This window comes from Euleptes europaea, chromosome 8 (genome assembly GCF_029931775.1).
Source record: "Euleptes europaea isolate rEulEur1 chromosome 8, rEulEur1.hap1, whole genome shotgun sequence".
Lineage (NCBI taxonomy): Eukaryota > Metazoa > Chordata > Lepidosauria > Squamata > Sphaerodactylidae > Euleptes > Euleptes europaea.
Genome location: NC_079319.1, coordinates 82,883,481 through 82,910,329, shown reverse-complemented (window position 1 = coordinate 82,910,329; position 26,849 = coordinate 82,883,481).

Sequence of the window (26,849 nt, the reverse complement as noted above, 5' to 3'; positions counted from 1 at the left end):
TGTACATAACTGAGCATTAATTAAGTAGTGACTCATCTTTGGAATTCATTTACTGACATTCACCCATAAAAGCAGGGAAGGTAGAAGGAAAGAGTAGCATGGGGGAAATAGGAAAACCATGCAGGGAAAGTAATAAAGAGACAATTTGGAGACTTTTATTTGGCATGTCTGATGTAGTTTTGCATGCCCTGGAGGTCAGAATGACCACAGAATCCTAAAATATTGTTTTAATGATTGTGATGTCCAGAAATGCCCAAACACATCTTCATTAATGGCTCAAATTAATACTAGGTCCATACTAGAGGAACTGTCAAGTTTGGCAGATTAGGGTTTTTATAATATCATTTTAAACTGGATTTTTCAGCAAGCTTTCATACGAGCAATAGCTGTGTATTTATTAGTCAGTGTATGGTCACCCTGGGTATGTTCAAGCCCTCATCCATCTGCAACTTGTTACTTGGCTCATCCATATTAGGGCACACTTTGGCCAAGAAACACACCTAATCTTATGTTATTGCCTACTTTATGTTTGTTATCTCCATTTTCATGAACAATAAAAGGAATAAATTTTCTTCAGTGGTGAATTTTTATCATTTCTGAAGATTCTCATTAACAGAAATGTTATGTGGAAGTTTACATAGTTCTGACAACTGGAAATGCTATTCCCAAATGGTTTGCCAGGACCTCTGGGACTAGGGTTGCCAGCTCCGGGTTGGGAAATACCTGGAGATTTTGGGAGTGGAGTCTGAGGAGGGTGGAGTTTGGGGAGGGGAGGGACTTCAATGCCATAGAGTCCAATGGCCAAAGCAGCCATTTTCTCCAGGTGAACTGATCTCTATTGCCTGGAGATCAGATGTAATAGCAGGAGATCTCCAGCCACTACCTGGAGACTAGCAACCCTATATGTGACCCAAAGTATACATCGCCACAGGGAGTGCTTGCTGTGAGTCTGCATGAATCACTGCTCTAGTTTTGCACGCCCTACACTCAGCCTCTAGTAGGGGCAGGGAAGTTTGCTGTATCTCTGCATCAGGTATGGCCGAGCTATCCAGTAATGCCTGATGAAATAAATACATGATGCAGAAATGCCTGCTTTCAAAGGAGGCTGTCTATTGAGTCTCTGCATGGATCAGTGCTCTGGACGGGCCTTGTTCCAGTTAAGCAGCATATTCAGAACAGTGACTGATGCAGAAACACAGTGGATGAACCATTATAGGTTTACATACAGTATGGAGACAAGCCTCTTCTTCAGGTTAAATGATTCATGATTCATGTTTTAATATTGGAGCTTTGATAACCTGATGGCTATTTATTTAGAAGATTTCTGTGTTGCTTCTCCAGAGAGCCTGCTTGCAGTAAGTTGTGATCAGCATAGTCAAATGTTCAACAATTTGGTAGTGTGTAATCAAAGAGCTTGTGCAAAAAAGCAGAAGCACCTTCTCATACCACTGCCCTGCAGTCTCCCCTCCCCTTCTTGTCTGCAGTTTACCATATTCTTCAAGTATACAAAACATCTATATTTCACAGTGAGTAACTTACATCTCCTCCTGTCTTTGATAATAGCAAAGGCAATCAAACTATGAAGATCAGGAATAATCTGGACATGGGTAGTTTTCTTAATGCTTTGCCATAGCTCTCTCCACCCCAATCCATTTTCTGCCCAAAGGCAAAAACAAACAAGCAGGTTCTCCTTTAAGGACAAGCTAGTTCCATACTGAGGGACATTTTCATTTCTTTGGTGCTGTGTTTCCTGAAGGTGCCCAGGTCCATGGCTCAGAAAGCCGTGGTCATTTCATTTCAGGATGTTAGTATAAGAGCTGTTTTCCTCCAGTGCAATCCTAAACAGTTACACCCATCAAAGTGCACAAGTCAAATGATTTCACTGTTAAGGGCCCTTTCAGATTACCTTTCTAAACCGGATGTCATCCATTTCTGAGTAAAGTGATGCAGAGATTGGTGTTTCATACAGCTCAATTCAATCCATTTATGAACCATCTCTAAAGCGCTCTGGCCATTTCAAACAGCGCCACCTTTCCCCCCACCTTTTCTGCAGCATGTTCTTTTTTGCCCTCCCCCCTTTTTTGGAATGTTCTGAGATTTGCACTATAGTGCTATAGCAATCCAATTCATCGACATGCTGGTGATATAGAAATTCAGCATTATATCACCAGCATTGGGAAGCATTGGATTGCTATGGTGCTATAGTGCTATGGCACAAATCTCAGAATGTTTTTTTTTTTTTTAAAAAGGCACACAATAAAGTGCCATGGAAAAAAGGTGTGTGGGGGGAAGCAGTCAGAAGGGCTTCAGTAATTTTAAACAGCACACTGCAGCGATTCAGAAATGCAAGGAAAAACTGAAAATAGGAGAAAGCAGTTTTCATAAAAATGCCAATAGGACAAAAGCATTGTTGTCTGAAAAGATAAAAAAAATCCATTAGCATCTGGGAGTTAAAATGGTTGTGTCTGAAATGACCCCAAAAATCTGTTAACATCCAGCTGCTAAAGAGGATTATAAGGGCAGTTTGAAAGGGGACTAAGAGTATTCACTTCCTGAACATAAAGTTGACCAAGTCTTACTGTAGGTAAGACAGTCAATTTTAGTACACTGTAGAACAATCTTTTCCAGGCTTACGGAGTGCTACCTTTGCAATCACCATCAACCAAAAGAGCCACATGACTGCCATATGTCCTGTACATCAACCCACTAAAACACACATCTCGCAAAAGAAAATACAACAATTAATATATCAGATAGTTTATTTGCGGCCCTTGGCCAGATAAAACAAGATACATGGACTGAAATGGTCTTACCGACAAAGGTTTACAGTCCGAGTCTTAAGTCACTTAAAAAATTAAAATAATAAAATAAACAACATCCGAGATACATCTGCCATTAGGACTAAGTGACTACTCTGTGTCAACGAATTTTCATTGCAGCCGTACAAAAGTTTGCTATCTGAGAGGTGACTGAGGGATTATCTCCTTGTAGGAGCCTTTCTATCTTTTCTCTTTCCCTGTCGGGTCCCATTCTCAGTATGAGGAGCTCAATAAACTTAGAACGGGGTATAGTGTAATAGTTACAGTACAGGAGAACATGTTCAGTGGTTTCTAAATCCCCGGATTTGCAGGGGCATAGTCTTTCTGCCCTGGGTATCTTCTTGAGTTTCCCCTCTAACATAGCAGAGGGTAAGGCTGCACACCTAGCCAAGGTAAAAGCCTTCCTATATTTATTTATCTCTAAGTAATGGAGATAGGCTGCCGGTGCAAGGATAAATTTGGAGTGGGGGAGCCATAAATAGGGGCACTCTTGCTAGATCTTGCTAGATCTACATGTCGCTCAATATCTTTAACTCTTTGGTTTATAGTTGACTTAGCTTGATCACACCCTAACTGAAGTAGTGCTAGGGGGGTAAAACCCAGGTTATTTAGTTTGTCTTCAATGGCTATTATCCACTTTGACCTAAAGGTATCACAAAGAATCAGTGGAAGAAGACCCTTGGGGTTGAAATTAATTTTCAGCCAGAGATAAAGCGAGGACAAGACAACCCTTGCCTCCACTTTCATCATGCCAGTTTCTAAACTGATCATAGCATTTGATACGCATCTTGACAACTGCAGGGCAGCTCTAAGAAACTTGGATTGCACTCGTTCCATGGGAATAAGACATGAGGGTGGAGAGTCAAGCTGTGTTCCAATTAATATTAAATATAGAATCATAGTAAGATAAATCTTCAGTGCAACAGAACTAAACAGAACTAAATTCCACTAACTCCATTGTCATGTGGAAGGCAACCCAGAACCCAGAAGAACCAGAGGTAACATGTGAAAGTGCCACTCTTATACCACAGAGTGAGTACCACTGGTGTCAAGTATTACTTTGCAAGATCCAATAAATTCCTGACTTGGCTTGCTGACAACTTCCTATTCCAGAAAGTAGACAGGGAAACAAGGGGATCTGCTATCTTAGACTTGATTCTCACCAACAGGGAAGGACTGGTTGATGAGGTTAAAATAGTAGGCACCCTGGGTAGTAGCAACCATGTAATCTTGGAATTTACAATCTTGGGGAAAGGAAAAACTGTATGTAGTCAGACATATGGGTTGGACTTTAGGAAAGCAAATTTTAACAAGCTTAAACTGATGCTGGGTAGAATCCCATGGTCAGAAATACTTCAGGAGAAGGGAGTTCAAGAAGGGTGGGAGTTTCTTAAAAATGAAATACTGAAGGTGCAATCACCAACCATTCCTATGAGAAGGAAAAATGGGAGGAGCCTAAAGAGGCCACGGTGGCTCCATAAACAGCTATTTAAAGAGTTGAGAAATAAAAAGACTCCTTTAGGAAGTGGAAGGAGGGCCTTATAACCAAAGAGGAATGCAAACAAATAGGAAAACATAGGAAAAGAATCCCTTTTTGTTGTGTTTAGCATCTCTCACTAAGCTAAGCTCATACTGAACTTTACCTTTCCTAACACTCTCTCTACAAGCACTAGTTGTTAGGAAAGCTAAAGCTCAGTATGAGCTTAGTGTTAGGAAAATTCTTTTATCAGAGGTTATGGATCGAATGATTGTGGCTGGTGAAAGTCAATTAAGGCACACACACACAATGAATAGACAAAGTCCTTTGTCTTAGCAAAAACAAAACTTTACTCACTATAAAATAGGATAAGGGTAAACTTGAGTTTAAAACAAGAAATCCTTACTACATCTCTAGTTTCCTATATATGCCAGAAAAGACCTGGCAGTTTCTAAGCTTAAGATTATGGCATCTCTAAAATACAGAGTTGCCCCATCTTCTCTGGTTGAGATTCAAAAGGTACCGGTAACTGAGTTGCTCTTTCTTCTTAGACAACGAAAGAGCTGTAACATGCAGATTTTGGGTACGTGACCAACAACACATTTACAACTGATCCTCTCTGACCAATAGCTAATTGACACATTGGAGATTACATCACCTTCTTGAACTGGTCAGCATCAATACAATCAATGTTAACCCTTGTCTGTCTGACATGTAATGAAGTTCGCTATCTAATCCTCAACACATAGGCTAGCGAGAGATGCTAAACACAACAAAAAGGGTTTCCTTTGCTATGTACAGAGTAAGAATAAAAACAAGGACATGATAAGCCCACTGCGGGGACCAGAAAGTGAAATTGTAATAGGAGATGAAAAGAGGGCAGAACTGCTCAATTCCTACTTTTCCTCAGTCTTTTCTTGTGAGGGAAGCGGTGCTCAACATGGCATAAACAGAACCCATGATGAGAGAAGGGAGTTGCAGCTTAAGATTGACACTGGGGTATTGCAGAAACACCTAGTTTCTTTAAATGAAACAAAGTCCTCAGGGCCAGATGAATTGCATCCAAAGGTACTTAAAATATTCCATGCTAAAAGACCTATGATTGGTGTTATTAATTAACATCTAGCCTCGCAGGATATAAGGTTTATAAATTTCCAATACCATACCTTGTAAAGTGCATTCCTGGATGTGTTTTTAATAATCATGTTCTGAAAATATTTGAAAAGTGTATGTTAAATGCAGGGATCCTCCCATGGTAACATGTGGTCAATGTTAGGACTGGGTTGACCTCCTTTTAGAAGTTTCACTAGTCTTATTGAAATGCCTTGGCTCAAAATGTCTTGGTTGCTTCTCCCAAGCAGGATCTTCCAAATTCACCTTGTAGTTTTACTGACACGGTCACCCGCAAGTTGCCTTCTGCCATAAAATAGGGTTTTGGCTCACTCTCCAAAGGAACTCTGTGGAACAAAATAAGCAGACTACAGCAGGAGTCACCAACATGGTGCCCATGGGTGCCATGGCACCCGCCAACACCTTTCCTGGTGCTCAGGAATTGTTTATAGAAAGTTGGCATGGCCAGACAGGTCTTTTGTCCAGCAGGGCTTCTGATTGGTCTTGGGAGATCTTGGGAGATTTGGGTACAGTATTGCAGACAGGACAGAGTTGCCTTCTTGTCTTTCAGTGCTCCAGTCTCCGTCAAAAGGTATTTCACAGATGGTGTGTGTGAAATGGGACATAGTTTACAGAAAGGCATTCTACACACACACACACACACACACACACACACACACACAGAGCTTATTATTAAAAGGCCTGGGAAAGTTAATCTAATTGTCCACAACCAGGCAGAGGGGCCTCAAAAGTCTTTTGATTGCATCAAAAGTTACCCTAAAGCAGTTAAGCACGCACATATTTAAAGCCACACTAGGATTTATATAGCCATGCCATAGTTTAGTTAGAGGAACAGTGCTGATATATCAGTGGTGCCAAAGATTAACAGTAGTGTTATTTCCGAGAGTTGAGAATATTCAGCTAGGAAACAGGATATCTATTTAGCATCTTTTGACAGATTATTAAAAACCAATTCAAAATATTGTAAAATAGGTTTAATTAAAAACTGCATTGCTACTGGATTTTCCTCATAAAAAATGGAAAGCATATTTTCCTCTTCCTCTTTTTATGATACATATTGGTAATCAAATTTACTAATGGAAGGGAAGAACCGTTCTTAAGATGCATGTCATCAGGAAACAAATGGCTAGTGTTTGCGAAAGGCTTGGGGCCAAGGAAAAGAAGCCTGCACAATGTAAGCCGAACAGCAGGGTACTCAGGGGAGAAACACAACATGCTCTGGAAGGCTGGTAACGTGAGCCAAGATGAAGATTGAGGGCACCTTCAGGCAAAGGGAAAGGAGACAATTTCAAAATGGAGCATTATTTTTCCCACCTTCCTCTTAAATGTTGAAAGAATTCAAAAGAACATGAAGGCTGTTTTTAACACATGTGTCTGTTCAAGATATTGTTCTGTGACTGAAATGCCACATTTATAAAGCTTACAAGTGGGGACCCACAAGAAACTTGAGGGAGCTGTCACCTTGCCCCCACGTTTGCTACCTCCCCTCTCCCTCTACTTCTCTCTTTCTCCCTCCTGCTGCCCCTTTTCTTACTCTCTCCTGCATGCCTGTTACTTTCTCTTTCTGCCCCCCTCTGCATCATTCTTTCTCTTTCTGCCCCCATCACCCTCCCAGCCACTCAGCTGCTGTCTCTCACCCTCCCACAGTAGCAGCAGAGGCAGCAGTGGCTATCCCAGAATCACAACAGATTTCTCAACTACTGAGATCTCCAGAAAACAGAGATCTGTCCCCCAGGAGAAAATGGCTGCTTTGGAGGGTGGACTCTATGGCACTATGGCCTGCTAAGGCTTCTCCCCTCTAGGGTTGCCAGGTTCTCTTCACCACCGGCAGGAGGTTTTTGGGGTGGAGCCTGAGGAGGGCGGGGTTTGGGGAGGGGAGGGACTTCAATGCCATATCTTGACTTGTGAATCTTATCAGCCCAGGGAGGCAGAGCAAAAAAGATAAGCCCTACGGGGCTTCAAGGAGCCTATTGTGCCGAAAATACGCTGATGAAGCCCCTAGATACGCTGATGTTCCACAAGATCCAAGAAATCAAAGGGAAATTTAAAGCACGGTTAGGCATGCTGAAAGATCAGCATGGAAATACATTAACTGAACAGGACAAAATAAAGAAAAGGTGGGAACAATACACTGAAGAACTATACAGAAGAGATGAAAGGATAAAAGATTCTTTCCAAGAAGAATCTTTTGAAGAAGAACCTACAGTTTTAGAAAGTGAAGTGAAAGCTGCATTGAGAGCAATCGGGAGAAACAAATCACCAGGAGCAGATGGGATATCAATAGAGCTATTCCAAGCCACAGAAACGGAGTCCATCAAAATCTTGACAAGAATATGCCAACAGATATGGAAAACAAAACAATGGCCCACAGACTGGAAACAATCCATTTACATTCCAATTCCCAAGAAAGGAGACATCAAAGATTGCAACAACTATCGGACCATTGCATTAATTTCTCATGCAAGTAAAGTGATGCTCAAAATCTTACAGCAAAGGCTGTTACCATATATGGAACGAGAAATGCCTGATGTTCAAGCTGGTTTCAGAAAAGGAAGAGGCACTAGAGATCATATTGCAAATATACGCTGGTTACTGGAGCGTACGAGAGAATTTCAGAAGAAAATCAGCTTGTGTTTCATAGATTACAGCAAAGCTTTTGACTGTGTGGATCATGAAAAGCTATGGCTGGTTTTAAAGGAAATGGGTGTGCCACTACATCTGATCGTTTTGATGCGCAACCTGTACTCTGGACAAGAGGCCTCAGTTAGAACAGAATATGAAGAAACGGAATGGTTTCCAATTGGCAAAGGTGTCAGACAAGGATGTATTTTATCTCCCTATCTCTTCAATCTATATGCAGAACATATAATTAGGAAAGCTGGATTAGATTTAGATGAAGGTGGAGTGAAAATTGGAGGGAGGAACATTAATAATTTGAGATATGCTTACGACACTACATTATTGGCAGAAAATAGTGAAGATTTGAAACAACTATTGCTGAAAGTTAAAAGAGAAAGTGCCAAAGCAGGACTACAGCTGAACATCAAGAAAACAAAAGTAATGACTACAGGAGAATTACACAACTTTAAGGTTGACAATGGGGAAATTGAAATTGTTCAAGACTTTCTATTCCTTGGCTCCACCATCAACCAAAAGGGAGACTGCAGCCAAGAAATTAGAAGGAGATTGAGACTGGGAAGGGCAGCCATGAAGGAGCTAGAAAAGATTTTGAAGTGTAAGGATGTGACTCTGGCCACCAAGACTAGATTAATTCATGCCATCATATTCCCTATTACTATGTATGGGTGTGAAAGCAGGACAGTGAAGAAAGCTGATAGGAAGAAAATAGATTCCTTTGAAATGTGGTGTTGGAGATTCCGTGGACTGCCAAAAAAACAAATCAGTGGGTTATAGATCAAATCAAGCCTGAACTGACCCTAGAAGCTAAAATGACTAAACTGAAGCTGTCGTATTTTGGTCACGTCATGAGACGACAAGAGTCACTGGAAAAGACCGTCATGATAGGAAAAGTTGAGGGCAGCAGGAAAAGAGGAAGACCCAACAAGAGATGGATTGACTCAATAAAGGAAGCCACAGCCTTCAATTTGCAAGATCTGAGCAAGGCTGTCAAAGATAGGACATTTTGGAGGACTTTCATTCATAGGGTCGCCATGAGTCGGAAGCGACTTGACGGCACTTAACACACACACAACACACACGAAGCCCCTAGTGGCGAAAATGCGAACAACAACCTGGGAAGCGTTCCAACTTTCCCCTCTGGCTGCAGAGACTTCTTTTGAAGCTTTATTTCTCTGTATATAGCCTTCGTGGCTGGTATAAGTAAATCAGAACTTTTGTCATCTAGTGCTGCTTTGCGCACGTGAATTGTCATTGTACATAGAAATCATATTGAGTGTGATTGTTATCTGTTTGTATTGTCATCATTGCACTGTCACCTTTGGTGTATGGACAGGGCTGTTGAAAAAAAATTCGGTAAAGTTCGGCTTTGGCAAAATTCGGCCCTTTTAAATTTGGGCCGTGCCGAAGTCCGAACTCCCCCGCTTTGGATCCCCGAAATTCGGGTGAGATCTGAAGTTCGGGGGAAAATTCGCCCCCACACGGGCCTTCAGGGGGGTTCCCTGAAGGCACGCGGGAGGCTCTTTAATCAGATTTGCGCCTTCCAGCTGGAAGACGCAGATCTGTTTAAAGCGCCCCCCGCCCGCCTTCAGGGAAGCCCCCTGAAGGTGTGCGGGGGTGGGTGGGGGTGGAACAGATCTGTGCCTCCCGGCCGGGAGGCACAGATCTGTTTAAAGCCCCCCCGCCTGGCTTCAGGAAAGCTTCCCTGAAGGCGCGCGGGGGGGCCTTTAAACAGTTGTGCACCTAACAGCTGTTAGGCGCAGATCTGTTTCCCCCCCTGCGAGTCTTCAGGGGGCTTCCCTAAAGGCGCGCAGGGGGCCCTTTAAAAAGATATGTGCCTCCCAGCTGGGATATGCAGATCTGTTTAAAGGCCCCCCCGTGCCTTCAGCGAAGCCCCGTGAAGGAGCGCGGGGGGCGAGCCGAACCCCAAATTTGCCAAATTTATTTTCCGAACACCCCGAAGCTCCCCCCGTTTCCCACCTTTTTTGAATTCGGTTCGTCCCGAACCGGAAACCGCCGAATTGGGGGAAATTCGGCAGTTTTTCAGTTCGGGACGAACCGAATCGACAGCCCTAGTATGGACACATTATTCACTATGTCTTTTGTATAGTTGATTTTGTAATATAGAATTTGCAATCTTTGAGCCTTGTGCTAGTGTTTCTCAGTACCTGGAGGTTGGCAATCCTACTCCCCTCCCTGAAACTTGCCCTCCTCAGACTCCACCACAATCTGTCCAGGAATTTCCCAACCTGGAGACAGCAACCATAGCCAACCCTGGTTACAGTGAGTCCTCCCTCAATGGCCAAAACAGGTCTGGAAAAGGCCCTGCCTCCCCACCTTTTACTGGCAGAACACAGCCTGGAATCTGTGGTTGCCTAGCATCAGGCACTGAGAGAATCTGTTACTTAAAGCTACAGTATCTTCTTTTAGCCTGGAGAGTAGAAGACTGAGAGGTGATATGATAACCATCTTCAAGTACTTGAAGGGCTGTCATATAGAGGATGGTGCTGAGTTGTTTTCTGTTGCTCCAGAAGGTCGGACCAGAACTAGCAGGTTGAAATTAAGTCAAAAGAGTTTCTGGCTAGACATTAGGAAGAACTTTCTAACAGAGTTGTTCCTCAGTGGAACAGGCTTCCTTGGGAGGTGGTGGACTCTCCTTCCCTGGAGGTTTATAAGCAGAGGCTACATGGCCATCTGTCAGCAAGGCTGATTCTGTGAATTTAGGCAGATCATGACAGGGAGGGCAGAAAGGTTTGTGTCAGTATTTGGCTCTCTTGGCCCTTTCCTGCATGCCCAGGGTGGTGCCAATCACCACTGAGGGGTCAGGAAAAATTCCTCCAAGCCCAGGAACCTGGAGGTTGTGTTTTTGTTTGTTTGTTTATTTTGCCATCTTCTGAGCATGGAGTAGGGGTCACTGGGAGTGTGAGCAGCAGGTAGTTGTGAATTTCCTACATTGTGCAGGGGATTGGACTAGATGACCCTGGAGGTCCCTTCCAGATTTTTTTCTGCAAACCTGTGGCCCTTTTCAGTCATGACTAGTATCCATTTTAACTAGTGGCCATTGATAGCTCTCTCCTTCATGAACATGTCCACTCCCCTCTTAAAGCCTTCCAAGTTGGCAGCTATCACCACATCCTGGGGCAGGGAGTTCCACAATTTAACTATGTGTTGTGTGAAGAAATACTTCCTTTTATGTGTTTTGAATCTCTCATCCTCCACTTCAGCAGATGACCCTGCTTTCTGGTATTATGAGAGAGGGAGAAAAGCTTCTCCGGGTCCACTCTCTCCATACCATGCACAATGTTATAGACCTCAATCATGTCTCCCTTTAACCGCCTTCTTTCCAAGCAAAACAGCCCTAAGGGTTTTAACCGCTTTTCTTGGGGAAGTTGCTCTAGCCCTCTTGGTCAATTTGGTTGCTCTTTTCCACACCACCTCAAGCTCTTCCAGTGCTGTCTTCTTCACCATACTGTCTCGCTCTACCATGTAACTTACAAAATGGCAGTCCAGTCCCAAGGCTGCACCTGTGCCCTTCCTTGCATCCCCACAAGTCAGTAAGAAGAACTGTACCAACACTTGGACAAAGTTAAAAGAACACAGAGGCTACAGTTCTATGCCTACTCACCTTTAGAGTGAGTCCTGTTGAGCGAAGTGAGTCAGTTTTAGAGACATGGTTATGGGCACTCTGGAACCATAGCAATGATCTAAATCCTCCAATTGTCACATCACAATCAGCAAATTCCCCCAGCAGCTGCTCATGCAAAGCCTCTTGCCTGATTATCAGCTCTTGCAGTGCTGAGTACCCTTAACCCATTCCTCTCTATTTCCTTTTCAGTCCATGACCATCTGTGATTTCAGCATGATTATAGATTGTCTTTCATGCATTAACAGGCCAATATATTACAGGCGATGATGCAGAATATATTCATTGGTGCTGTGTTCATTCATTTTTTGCTATTATACCCTGTTGCTCAGACCCTATCATGGGATTCTCCCCTCTGTTTCCTGGTGCTTCTTTCCTTTTGCCTCTTTTAGCCCTACTCTTCTCCTTAAGCTTAGTGCCAAGCGAAAACAGTGGGGACAATACTCCACAATGGAGGTGCCACCACAGCCTTATCTCTCATGGCTAACCCAACAGGTAATGGGGTTACACACAGTTAGGCCTTGAAGCATGATCATAAATAGGGTTGCCAGGTCCCCTCTTACCTTTGGCGGGAGTTTCTTTGGGGTGGTGCTGGGGGGAGCGATTCACGCATGCATGCCAGTGCACACATGCTCCTGGTGCGATACTGTTACTTCCGGGTTTACCCTAGAAGTGCCAGCATCATCTGGGATGAGTAGGAATAAATGGTCAGTTCTCACAATGGCGGGATGTGAGCAGTGGGGTGCCTCAGGAATCTGTGTTGGGACCAGTAATTTTCAACCTGTTCATCAATGACCTGGAGTTGGGGTTAAACAGTGAAGTAGCCAAGTTTGCAGATGACACCAAATTATTTAGGGTGATTAAAACAAAATCGGACTGTGAAGAGCTCCAGAAGGATCTCTGCATACTGGAAGAATGGGCATTAAAAAGGCAAATGAGATTCAGCGTGAGCAAGTGTAAACTGATGCATATTGGGGCAAAAAATCCCAACTTCACATATACACTGATGGGATCTGTGCTGGCAGCGACAGACCAAGAAAGGGATCTTGGGGTGGTAGTGGATAGCTCAATGAAGATGTCAACCCAGTGTGCGGCTGCTGTAAAAAAGGCAAATTCTATGCTAGCCATAATTAGACGAGGAATAGAAAATAAAACTGCTGATATCATACTGCCCTTGTACAAATCTATGGTGAGGCCACACTTGGAATACTGTGTACAGTTCTGGTCACCACACCTAAAAAAGGATATTACAGAGCTTGAGAAGGTGCAGAAAACAGCAACCAAAATGATTAGGGGACTAGAGCAACGGTCCTATGGGGAGCGGTTAGGACTCTTAGGGCTGTTTAGCTTGGGAAGAAGGCAGCTAAGGGGAGACATGATAGAGGTCTATAAAATTATGCATGGTTTGGAGAGAGTGGACAGGGAGAAGTTTTTCTCCCTCTCCCATACTACTAGAACACGGGGTCATCTGCTAAAGCTGGAGGGCGAGAGATTCAAAACAGATAAAAGGAAGTATTTTTTCACACAACGCATAGTTAAATTGTGGAACTCCCTGCCCCAGGATGTGGTGATGGCTGCCAGCTTGGAGGGCTTTAAGAGGGGAGTGGACATATTCATGGAGGAGAGGGGTATTCATGGCTTTTAGTTAGAATGGAGACTAGTCAGGCTGCATACCTATTCTCTCTAGTATCAGAGGAGCATGCCTATAATTTTGGGTGCGGTGGAACACAGGCAGGATGGTGCTGCTGCAGTCGTCTTGTTTGTGGCTTCCTAGAGGCACCTGGTTGGCCACTGTGTGAACAGACTGCTGGACTTGATGGGCCTTGATCTGATCCAGCAGGGCCTTTCTTATGTTCTTATGATGCTCTAGTCATAACCATAGAGGTTATATCTAGAGCATCCTGCACGATGCTGGAACTTCTAGGAAGTAGCAATATTACATCGGGAGTGCACACATGTGGAGGTGGGATCACTCTCCCTTTCCTGCTTCCGCCTGCTGAACATCAGCTGGTCAGTGGGCAGCCCAGTTGTTTGGCGGGCAATCGCCCATCACAACCAGGCAGTTGGGAACCCTAATTAAAAGCTGAGTTGGTTTGTGTTGGAGTGGGCAGTCCTGAAGATACCATTGTCTCAGACAATGTAAGTCTTTAAATGTTTTATTTGTCACAAGGCAAACTGTTTGTTATGCTTTGAAAGGCATATTGTAATATGCTTCTTTGATATCTTGGAAGGAAGGAAAACTGAATTCCTGTAATGAGCCTTGAACTCATATTAGCAAGCTCAAATGAGACCAGTTTAATACTACTTAAAACAACTTTACAGCCTTCACTTTAAAAAATATATTATCTGTATCACAACAATAAAAAGTGTTCCCTATAGTGGCTTCCAAAATGTTATCTTTCAGACTGTCATGCAGTGCGTTCTTCTTTTACTGACATTTCAAAGAATCAAAATTCCAATTTAAAGAAAACTTGCAAGACTGAAAAGAAAACAGACATCCTTGTCTGAGCACCATATGGGACGTATGACTAAGTTGGCAGAAATCTTTAAATGAGATGAATGGGGGTCTATGAAATATGAATTCCAGCTGCCACTGGAGCAGCATTTAATAACACTTCTGTCTGTTTGGGTACCGATTTTCAGACTTTGCTGCTGCTCTGAAACCAGCTCTTCGGCATCTTATGCAGGTAATTAGATGCCCAAGAACCTATCAGAGCATCTAGTGACAAGGTAAGTGAATCAGTGGCAAAAAAACCCCAAACCCATTATGTGTATGGTTAAGGCCTAAGGAAAAGGAGCTTGAAACAGTTTTTTTTTTAAAAAAAACACACACCCCAAAATGAACAAATCCAAAGTTAAGCAATTTCTGCCTTTTGGAATCCAGCCAAAAGCCTTCAAGTTGGGATTATAAAACTTCCATAAGGTTTCTATTATCTTAAGTCATTAAATACGTTTTTCCATCCCCAAACACTAACTGCACTGGTTTACTTTAGATTACGTACAGCTACTGGATTTCCTCGTTTACCAGGATTGGTAATGTCTTCATAAATTTAACTAATTTTTGTTTCCTTTTAGTGCTTCATGTTGCAGCACTGTGGTTTTGGCCTGTGAGATCATTAGTCCTGCATTCAAACCGCTGCACCACACTGGATTTTGGACTGTTTGCTAGCTGAAGCTGCTTGCTTAAGGACCTCTGATGGTTGGTGGCAGTTGGCCAATCAGCAAACTCAAGTGCTTGGATGGAGCTGATGGGAACCTTGGGAATGAGGCACCCAGTGAAGGAAAAGGCTTTTGCACCTAGTTGACCAGACACAACCATGAGGTCTGCTGAGGCACAGAGAGATCTGAAGCTATGTTAAAGGTTCTATGTGGGTGCGTCTGCTCAACATAGGCATTTGTAAAGGCACACAGCAGGACTCTTTCCTCAGCAAGAAGGCCTCTGGAGCTTCCTGTCCATTGGGGAAGGAGAGAGTGTGCAACATGCAGATCAAAAAATGGCCCAGTATTGCATATTGATGGTACTTTAGAAGCACAACTATACAGGCATGGGTTTAATTTTCTTTAGCCTTGCTGGAGTTGTTAATATCCAGGCTGTGATCCCACATGAGGTCATCAGAATGTAAATCACTCTTGTGGACAGCAGGTAATTTTGCACAGGACAAAAATCTCAGGTGTGTTGTTGCAAGAGAGCTGAGATTAGAGCTGCAGCAGTTCCCTTTTGACTTCACTCCACTCTCTCCTCGAGGCAGCGCCACACAGCAGCTCCTGAGCAGCAATAAATACTCAGACTGCTGACAACAGAAGCGTTTGCACAGCCGCTCAGAAGAGCATGCAAGAATGAAAACAACAATGTTATGCCAAGCATAGGCTTTACGTTTTAGGTAATTCTTCAAAGAAGTTTATTTAAATGGCAGACCCAGCTAGCTAGCAACTTGTTTTTTTAACCTGAAAGAAATGTTGAGGCGAAAAACCAAGAAATCCGGTAAGCCTACAGAAGAAGAAGAGTTTGTTTTTATATGCCAACTTTCTCTACCACTTGAAGGAGAATCAAACCAATTTACAATCACCTTCCCTTCCCCTCCCCACAACAGACACCTTGTGATGTAGGTGAGGCTGAGAGAGCTCAAAGAGAACTGTGACTAGCCCAAGGTCACCCAGCTGGTTTCATGTGTAGGAGTGGGGAAACCAACACAGATTACAGTCTGCCTCTCCAAACCAACACTCTTAACCATTATACCACACTCGCTCTCTGAAACTGCAGGAGAAGGTTAAGAAACTCTTGGCAGGCATGGGTTTAGGAGTTACATTGGAATAGGGAATCATTGGATTCTCTAATAACTAGGGAAGAATTAAAGGAGGCAATAGGGAAAAGTAAAGTAAACAAATCACCTGGGGCGGATGGGCTCACAGCATTTTATTATAAAACATTTCAAGAACAATTAGCCCCTTATTTATTAGGTGTGATGAATTCCTGTTTGCAAAATGGACCTATCCCTCAAACCTGGAAACAAGCGAATATAGTATTGATACCAAAAGGGAATTCGGATTTATTGTAAGTAAAAAACTACAGACCTATTTCACTATTGAATAATGACTACAAATTATTCATTGAGATCTTAGCAACTAGATTAAAAAGGGTATTAAACCAAACTATACATGAAGATCAAGCAGGATTTTTACCAGGAAGATTGATTAGTCAAAATGTAAGAGTGGTAATAGATCTTTTAGAATATACTGAACAGACTACAACTCCGGTAGCCATGATATTTCTGGACGCTGAAAAAGCGTTTGACAATGTCAATTGGAAGTTTATGAAAAAAATATTAGAATGTATGGGTTTTGGAGTAAATTTTAAGACAGCTATAGAAAATGTATATAATCAGACGGCTAGTTTGTTGATAAATGGAATATTATCATCACAATTTGAAATTCAAAAGGGAACGAGACAAGGTTGTCCTCTTTCCCCTTTGTTGTTTATTTTAGTATTAGAAGTTCTATTAAAAAGATCAGACAATCTACTGAATTAATTGGATTCCGAATTGGGAGAAATCACTATAAAATTAAAGCATATGCAGATGACCTTGTATGTTTTCTGACGGATCCTACTGAGCAAATTGATAATTGGAATAGAATTTTGGAGGTTTATGGAAAGCTTGCAGGTTTTAAAATAAAAATAAAAATAAGCTATTGGTTAAAAATATGACTCTCTCACAACAAGTATTAACCAAAAAGACAGGGTTTAAATTGAACATAAAGTAAAATATTTGGGTATATGGTTATCACCAAATAATCTTAATTTATTTCAGAATAATTATATTAAACAATGGCAACAGATAGTAATAGAACTCAAAAACTGGGAAAATACCATTATCACATTGGGGTGGAATTTCAGTTATTAAAATGATGATATTGCCTAAGATGCTTTTTTTATTTCAAAACCTACCAATTTTGAAAGGAGCACAGATATTTAAAAGTTGGAAGAAAGATATTTTAAATTTTTTATGGGGTAAGGAAAGACACAGGATAGCATATAATAATTTAGTTGAATTAAAAGAAACAGGAGGCCTGGGATTACCAGATTTGAGAATGTATTATCAAGCAGCTTGTTTTACCTGGCTAAAAAATTGGATTCTATTAGAGAATCCTAAAATATTAGAATTAGAAGGGTTTAACTTACGCTTAGGGTGGCATACATATTTATGGTATGAAAAAGAGAAAGTAAACAAAGAATTTAATTCCCATATTATTAGAGTTGGTCTACTTCAAACTTGGAAGAAATATAAAGGATTTTTGGAATGTAAAAACCCCTGGTTGGATTAACCCTGCAGAAGCTTTTATGAAGAGAGGTTTACAACTAAATTTGGATATTGATATTTATAGAGAAATTACGGAATGTAAAGAAGGGGTTTGGATGTTGAAGAGTAGAGAAGAGCTTAACATTAAAGACTGGTTTATGTATTATAAATTAAGGGATATATTCAATAAAGACAATTTGAGGGAATTTAATCAAAATAAATCTAAACTAGAAATTATATTAACTAAGGGAAATAAAGGACTGATAGGAAGAATTTATAAGTTATTAATTGAAGTGAATTTAGAACAAGAAAGGATTATACCAGTGATGGTGAAATGGATGAAGGAGTTAGGTTATAATATTGATTTGGAAATATGGGAAAACTTGTGGAAGAGGGAATACAAATTTACAATCACTAATGAAATAAGAGAAAACTTATATAAAATGTTTTATAGATGGTACATAACCCCAGTACTGCTAAGTAAAATGAAGAAAGACAATATGGGTTTATGTTGGAAGTGTGGAACTGAAAAAGGCACGTTTATGCATGTATGGTGGATTTGTAAAAAAATTAAGAGATTTTGGTGACTAATATTAAAGGAAACTAACAATTTGATTAATATAAAAATAAAAAAAGATCCTGCTTTTTGTTTATTGGGAATCCCTAAAGACAATATGGATAGATGTGATAGAGTTATATGTCAATACAGTTTTGCGGCAGCAAGAGTTATAATAGCAAAAGACTGGAAGCAAGTAAATAAATCTTCAATTAAGGACTGGAGAGAGAAACTGTGGATGTATATGCGGATGGCCAAACTTTACACGGTAAAGGTTCTTTACACAGTAAAGATATGGAAGAGTTTAAAAAAACATGGCTAAAGGCCTTCGCATTTTGGGATAAACTGGCGAAAATGAATTTTACAAGTATAGTTAATGAATTATAGATAAAATGTAATGTTTTTTATAATAATAATAGTATAAGGTAATTTTAAATACTGTCAAAACACTTATCCGGAAGTCTATTGGTGGTGTGACATACTGTTAAGGTGGGTGGTAGGTATTAGAGCACCATGTATTTTTCAATCTATATTATATGGTGTAATTTTGACTGTTGTATAAGTGCTCTTTTTGTATGTCTGTATCTTTTATGTTTTTTTCTTTTTTTCTGATTTGTATAATTTGTTTTGTTTTTTTTATTATAAAAATAATAAAAATTTATATAAAAAAGGAGTTACATTGGCTGTAGCCAAATTTTTTGCTCATGTAATTAAATTCAAATGACTTCAAGCATGGTTGCTGGTTGATTATTTAAATGATTTATATTTGTTGTATCTAGTGTGAATCTAGATACTTCATTACTAGCATCATATATACTAGTTCGGAAATGTTTGTCTATAGGTGAGGAATTTCCAAGCATGATAGAATGAGTCTAGCAGGAATCTCAGCATGTGATGAAAACATTTTTAAAGGAAATTGTAATAAGAACCACTTCTAGTACCTTTGAATCTGGTCTCTTTATTTTGTTTATTGTTTTTCTCATAAGGAAAGTGTTGTGCTCACTGCAAAATGGCTTGGATCTCCAGATACTAATGAGGTGTTAAAGAGATTTGTTGAATACATTGAGACTGGCCGAGGTTAGCGTGTTTCTTAATGTGGAACTAGGAGAGAGAGAGAGATGAAAATATTTTGAAGAATCTGTAGCAATGTGAGACAGCTCTTATAGTGTCAAGGTGAAGGAAGAAATCCTAAAGTAATGTTCATATGGCATCTGACACCACTGCATTTAGAAAAGACTCATAGAACAATGGATTGTCCATTCAAGAAATATAGAAGAAAAAAAGATGCACTGCACCAGCGGTAGTAAGACGCTTATATAACAAATTGTAGCTACTTCAAAATATACAAAATAATTGTTTCAAAGATTCAAAGAAACTGAGTCCCATTTTGATTTTGTTGGATTACCCTAGGATATGGTGGCTGTCATGGCCCCACCTGAATCCGAGATCTCAGATGTAGAGCTGGAGCAATTAGCAGTCTCTCCAGAGAATGCAGGCAACAAACCTTCTGACCCAGCTGTTGAATTACAGGAGCCAACGGAGGCAGCAACGCCTAGTCAGGCCAAGGAAAGCTGATAATCAGAAGGAGAGGAATGCTCCCCAGGAGCTCTCAGGAGGAAGAAACTTAGAGCTATAATGAGCAAAAAGAGAAGGTCCGCAAGACTCCAGGATATCACAGCTGTGGAAACTGACAGTGATTGATGGCAGGACCAGTCTCGCTCTGATAGCTGGTCAGATTTAAGGAACAGAGGAAATGACCCTAAGCATGGAAGCAACTTACTGAACTCTGGCTTCAGCCACACTCCACTCTGGTTACTCCCTCGCCTTACTTCGTCCTTGGACTGACTGATGACAACGCCTGACTTGCCTGTGACCTGACCTCAGATTGATTAAGGACAACCCTTGCTGCTCAGTCTCTGATAAGTACCAGACCCTGGCTTGACTTCTGGATTGTTTACTGAACTTTGCTTCACCTTGCTGAAGTTTCCGTGCAGTCACCAGGCTGCAGAACTCTTGGCTTCTGTTCCCTCCTCCGCCTCCTGCCACAGCCGTTCTTAACTCCCTCTACACTGTGCTGCAGTAGCAGCCCTGCCAGCCTGCCCAGCCAGTACAGTGGCATATAAACAGCAACAATTTTATAGATGCTGTTTACCACCTGAATTTTTACTGCAATTGCTAAGGAAGAGCAAGATTTCAACTTTAATACTTTAGCTCTCAGGGAGGAAGAAATAAAATGTGCCAAACCTGTGCTGGCTCTCCCTTTTTGGCCCCTTTTTTATTGCTGGAGAGCTGAAAGAATCATAATCTGGGAGAAAGAGATCCTCTGTTGCCCAAGTTCCTTGTAAAAGTATGATGTTAAATTGAAATAAATACTCTCTAGCCTCCAAGGAGTTAACTATATTAGTCCATCCTGCAATGTTTCATGAGCACAATTTTAACACTAGGGCTGTGCAAAAACAACAACAAAAAAATTCGGTACATTTCGGATTTGGGTTTACTGGAACTGATTTCTCAGGAAACCCGAAATAAGCCGAATTCCCACACCGGTAAATATGGGAATTCAGCTTTTATCCAGGTTTCCTGAAAAAATTGGGTCCAATAAAACCTATGGGGCTTTCCGTGGCTCCTGGGGGGCATTTTTGCAGGTAGAGCCCCCAAATTTTCAGTGTAGCTCCAACGGACTCTCCTTGCAAGAACCCCCAAGTTTGGTGAAGATTGCAAGGAGAGTCCTTTGGAGCCACGCTGAAAGGTTGGGGACTCTACCTGTAAAAATGTCCCCCAGGAACCACAGAAAGCCGTTCTGTATAAGTGAATAAAGTGGAGAATCTCTCCAACCCAGTTAGAAAACTCACGTTTAGACCAATGAAGCCTTACATTCAGATAAGCATATGCAGTCTGGAAGGCAATAAGGCTGAAGTGAAAAATAATTGCATCAGCCAAGCCTATACATATGTAGGGAAATACATCCTTAAAGGGACCAAGAACAAACTGAGAAAGATGTTCTGTATACAAAAGCAATTGTAAGATAAAACACATATACAAGCCAAGTTTATAAGAAGAAAAGTTGGATTTTTAAGGAGAATCAAACTGACTTACAATCTCCTGCCCTTGCTCTCCCCACAACAGACACCTTGTGAGAGTTCAGAGAGAACTGTGACTAGCCCAAGGTTGCCCAGCTGGCATCATGTGGAGGAGTGGGGAATCAACCTTAGTTCTCCAGATTAGAGTCCACTCTTCTCAACCACTACATCACACTGCCTTTCCTTTAAAGGAGGTAAGTCCAAATGGTCATTAAGACCATGTGGAGATAATGAATTTAAAGTGAAAATCCAGTTGGCCTCCCTCTGTAGAAGCAATTTTTCTATGTTGTGAGATTGAGAAGGTCTGGATAGTATCCTCTCAATAATCAAAAAACTTGAAATCAGATGGTAGATGGTGTTTTTCCATAAAATGAGTTACCAAAGGAGCTTGAAGATGGCATAAGAACATAAAAAAGCCATGCTGGATCAGATCCAGGCCCATCAAGTCCAGCAGTATGTTCACACAGTGGCCAACCAGGTGTTCTAGGAAGCCCACAAACAAGACAGCTACAGCAGCACCATCCTGCCGGTGTTCCACAGCACCTAATATATTCAGCATGCTCCTCTGATCCTGCAAAAATAGGCATGCATCATGACTAGTAGCCATTTTAACTAGTAGCCATGAATACCCCTTTCCTCCATGAACATGTCCACTCCCCTCTTAAAGCCTTCTAAATTGGCAGTCATCACAGCATCCTGGAGCAGGGAGTTCCACAATTTAACTATGTACTGTGTGAAGCAATACTTCCTTTTATCTATTTTGAGTCTCTCACCCTCCATCTTCAGCAGATGACCCCGCTTTCTAGTATTATGAGAGAGGGAGAAAAGCTTCTCCCTGTCCACTCTCTCCAAGCCATGCATAATTTTATAGACCTCTATCATGTCTCCCCTTAACCGCCTTCTTTCTAATTTGTAATTTTACTGTGGTGCTCAGAGTCTGTATCTCAAGGGACGAATGGTAGCACCCACATATAGGAGATCACAGGATCAAATGAGAATGTAAATAACATTAGAAGATGAACAAATGGGAAACATCCTAAGCAGAGTTCCAGCCCTTTTAAACCCATTGAATGTGGTGGATTTGGAAGTGTGTAACTCTGTTTAGGTGTTGTGGGCAACTCAAAAGTTATGGGAAGTGCAGAAGCATCCTCAGATGAGGAGGGGGTGATTGAGGCAGAACCAGGGTTACCAATGGGTACTCCACTACGGGAGGTAGGCCCTTTGAGCTCAGAAGGAAACCTCCAGCCCAAGGCTGGAGTACCAATGTTGGACCAACAACTGAAGAAAAGTGACTGGTAGCATCACCTCTGTCTTCACAAGACCCCGCAGAGAGCTGGAGAAGCTGTGTTCAGAGGGATGTACAGGCCAGGCGCCAGAGTGCCTGGCTGGCAGCTCAACGACGGGCAATTCCAGCTAATACAGATGAGTTGTTACAGGATGCAGACTAGGGAGTGCGTGGTCAGTGGATGTGCTATAATGGGTTGCACAAGGAATAGGATGACTCAGCAGTGGCTGTGGGTGTGGAAGCAATGTATCAAGTTGCTTCCATGGCCACCTGCCCCTCATCTGTTGCTTATATCCCTCTCAGGGATCCCCAGCCTCTGCTGAGTCATCCTGCTCCAGGTGTAGGGTTGCCAGGTGGTTTTAGTGGGCAATTGCCCACCAATCTACCCAGCTGCTCAAGAGAGGGGATTGCACACACATACAGCTTAGGGTTGTCAACTTCCAGGTACTAGCTGGAGTTTTGCTATTATAGCTGATCTCCAGCTGATAGAGATCAGTTCCCAAGGAGAAAATGGCCGCTTTGCCAATTGGACTCTATGGAATTGAAGTCCCTCCTCTCCCCAAACCCCACCCTCCTCAGGCTCCGCCCCAAAATCTCCAGGTATTTCCCAACCCAGAGCTGGCAACCCTAGCATGGCTGTGCACAACACAACCACATCACTTCTGGGTGTACCCAGAAGTGCATCGCATACGGCTGTGCGCACATGTGATCACCCCAGCCCTGCCCTCCAAAATCTCCTGCCAATGGAGAGGGGGAACCTGGCAACCCTATCCAGGTGGCATGTACCTTTGGTATGGCTAAACTGGTCTAATTGTGTATCTGGACTTGGTAATTACTCTCCTGTGATTTATTATGAGTGCCTGCTCGGTGTGACCTCTGGACTGTATCTGGACTTGCTAATTACTCTGTTGCAATGTGCTGCCATGCCGAAATAAAGTAAATGGCTTAACCTTGGGGTGTAGTTTGCCTCTCATTGAACAAGCCCTTGCAGATGACTGGCATGCTCTGTGGGGGAGTTGGCATACCAGCTGGAGCAGGACAGATAGCTTCCACCCAGCTCTACAGAGAAATGGATGAGGGAGCTACTGCTGCAGACAGAAATATATGCTTTATGGTTGCTCTCTCCTTTACAAAGTTATGATGATCTCTTCCAGGAGACTCACCAAAGTCTAAGCACCTTTTGGAAACTTCATAAGACTTTTCTGTTTGGACTGGCTTTCAGGCTTTGTTGAATGGAGGAAATTAACATGGTGGTATTTCTATTCTGTTTACTGGTGTTCTTTTTGTAAAGTTATCCACCTCAGTCATAGAAGAAGAATGTGCCATCGAGTCACAGCTAACTCAAGGGACTCCATCCATGAGGCGTTCCAGACAAGAGACAAGCAGATGTAGTTTGCCATTGTCTTCTTCTGCTTGGCAAACCCAGTCTTCCTTGTGGTCTCCCATCCAGGTATTAACCATGTCTGACCCTATTTAGCTTCTGATCTCTGCCGAGCTCGGGGCTAAGATGAGCTATTCAAGATACTACCTGAGTCTTATGCATACTTAAATAAGTTTTGATATCTGCCAACCATAAAATTTTGGGATAAGTCCTTTGTTGAGATGGGTTCTTGCCACTCCCTTTCATAGGACTTTCTGAGCAGGGTAAGTCCATTAGGGAAGGGGAGCGCTGTCTTGCACTGGGGAAATCTATGGATGTTTCCCCCATGGCAGACCCACACCTGCTCAGTTCTCCAGATATGTGGCTGATCACTTGATAAACCACAGGTAAGTGCAATCCCTCTTTTCTCTGAGGGGAGTCAGGGCTCTTATACTCACCAAGCTACAATTCAAATCCAGTACCCTAGGCTAGCCAGCCATGACAGTTCATCAAGCTAATATGATTGTAGTATAGAAATGCCTTTTGTCTTTTACACGGAATGAAACCCTAGCCTTGTGAGAGAGTGAAAGTTATGAAGTGTTTATTTGGTTTATTTATTTATGTAAATGTTTATATCTCATCTTTCTGCTCAGAGAGCCCTCGGGTGGCTCACAAAGAAGATCAGAGAAATTGTAACTTACAAATGGCAATATAAAACCGTTGCATTAAAAATTTATAATGAAATATGATAAAATGACATACCTTGTGGAAGGAACTGCATGGCCACGAAGAGGAAGCCAACAACCTCCAGATAGATGGATTTCCACCAGGGTGCTCTCCTCTCTTACTTACCTTCTTTCCAAGCAAAACAAACTTGTCTTTACAAAGGGGGAGGAAGTAATCAGGAGTGGGGAATGTACCCCAAGCCCCAAACAGGCCACTTTGCAATGACAAATCCCATCTTCCCAGGTCATTGCTGCTTGCCAAGGATGACAAATTTGTAGTTTTTGCTTTCTTCTGATGCAAGAATGGGGATGTGGTAAGTGTCCCTGTTATCATCTTCAAAATGTTGCTGAATATCTTTCTGACATTAGTGACTTCATTTCCTTTTCTCCTAAAATCCTATCTGATAGGAAGGAAGGAAGGAAGGAAGGAAGAGAGGAACGAACGGAGGAAAAAGACAAATTTTGTTTTTGGTTTAAGGAGTAACAACGAAGGAGGGAAGCAGCAAATGAATCAGTCATTTTGTCATTAAAGAACAATGAAGCCGCCCTCTTATCCTGAAGCTGCCCTCTTGTTCTCAACTCTGCTTTTCTTCTTCCTCTCCACCACTCACCCACTGGGCTGAATTTATTACATGCTGGTCACCCTGTCATGTCACTCAGCTGGCCCCAACAAAAGTAGGGTCATCACTGCAGGTTCGGTGAGTGGGAAGGTGCCTAGAGGCTGAAGGATCAGTCCCAGGGAGAAGAAACGAATCAGAAATGAATGAATGACATTGAATACATTGATTTTGTAACTGAACTCAAGCAAATTGCACCACTCTGATGTGTGGTGTAGTGGTTAAGAGCAGCGGATTGTAATCTGGAGAACCAGGTTGGTTTCCTGCTCCTCCACATGAAACCAGCTGGGTGATCTTGGGCTAGTCACAGGTCTCTCTGAACTCTCTCAGTCCCACCTACCTCACAAGTTGTCTGTTGTAGGGAGAGGAAGGGAAGGCGATTGTATGCCAGTTTTATTCTCCTTAAAAGGTAGTGAAAATTGGCATATAAAAACCAACTCTTCTGCTGCTGCTGGGCACATTTGTACCCTCTCAGTGGATCTTTGGGTCTGTAAAACATTATTCTGCCTTCCTCAGTATCTATTAGGGCAGGGTTATGGCTCAGTGGTAGATCATCTGCCTTGCATACAGAAGGTCCCAGATTTAATCTCAAGCATCCCCAGCTAAAATGATCTGGTAATCTGGTGACGTGAAAAACCTCTACATGAGACCATGGAGAACCTTTGCCAGTATATGCAGAGGATACTGACCTTGATAAACCCAGTGGTCTGACTCAGGATGACACAAGTTCTAGTATTGATTAGAAGAAAAGTGAGAAGTTATACAATGGAAATGTGGTCTAAAAATCTAGTAAGTGAGATAAATCAATGTTTTTGTCCTGAAATCTGAAAAACAACAACATAGTGGTGTGTGTGTGTTGGGGGGGGGGAGTTGAATAATAAGGATGTAGCCTCAACATTTTAAAATACCTTAGAATGAAAGAACTGTTTCACTAGGTAGCATTTAGCCAGATTCCTGTTTCCTGTAGCCAGATGAATTTGGAAACTCACAAGAAAGGGATGGAGGTGATTAACACTCTCTACCATTTCTCCCCAACCTCTGATATATAAAATGGAAGCCTAAACTGTAGTTGAGGATGGCCAATAAGGGACTGAATAACAGAGATTTTCCTAATTAGCTGCAGTCTTTTTATGAAATACATTGCATTTGCTGCTCTCCAGCGTAAAAAGACTTGCCTTATAACTTCAGCATTTAAAGGACACCCACAATTTTCTTGTCGGATAATTAGAATGTAAGGAACAAGTTCATATAGGAACATTATCATTTCATATAGATCATGATGGGTAGCCACGTTAGTCTGTCTGTAGCAGTAGAAAAGAGCAAGAATCCACTAGCAACTTAAAGACTAACACAATTTCTGGCAGGGTAGGAGCCTGCTAAGTGAGCTGTGGCTCCTGAAAGCTCATCCCCTGCCAGACATTTGGTTAGACTTTAAGGTGCTACTGGACTCTTGCTCTTTTCTATCATTTGGTATGTGAGACATAAATTAAAAGCTGAAGGCACGGCTGTATTTTCTGAACAGAGATTCTTTACAACCACTTAAAAATTAATCCCTGAAACACAAAACAGTAAATTAATTCAGATTTTTTAAATAAAAGTAGTGAATTAAATTTCACAATGCAGCAAACCTGGGAACTGTATCAAAATCAAAAGATAAACATTCAGACACATACATTGTGTAGTAAATAGTCTCTAGGAAGATTTGCTTTGCTTTATGAGGTCCC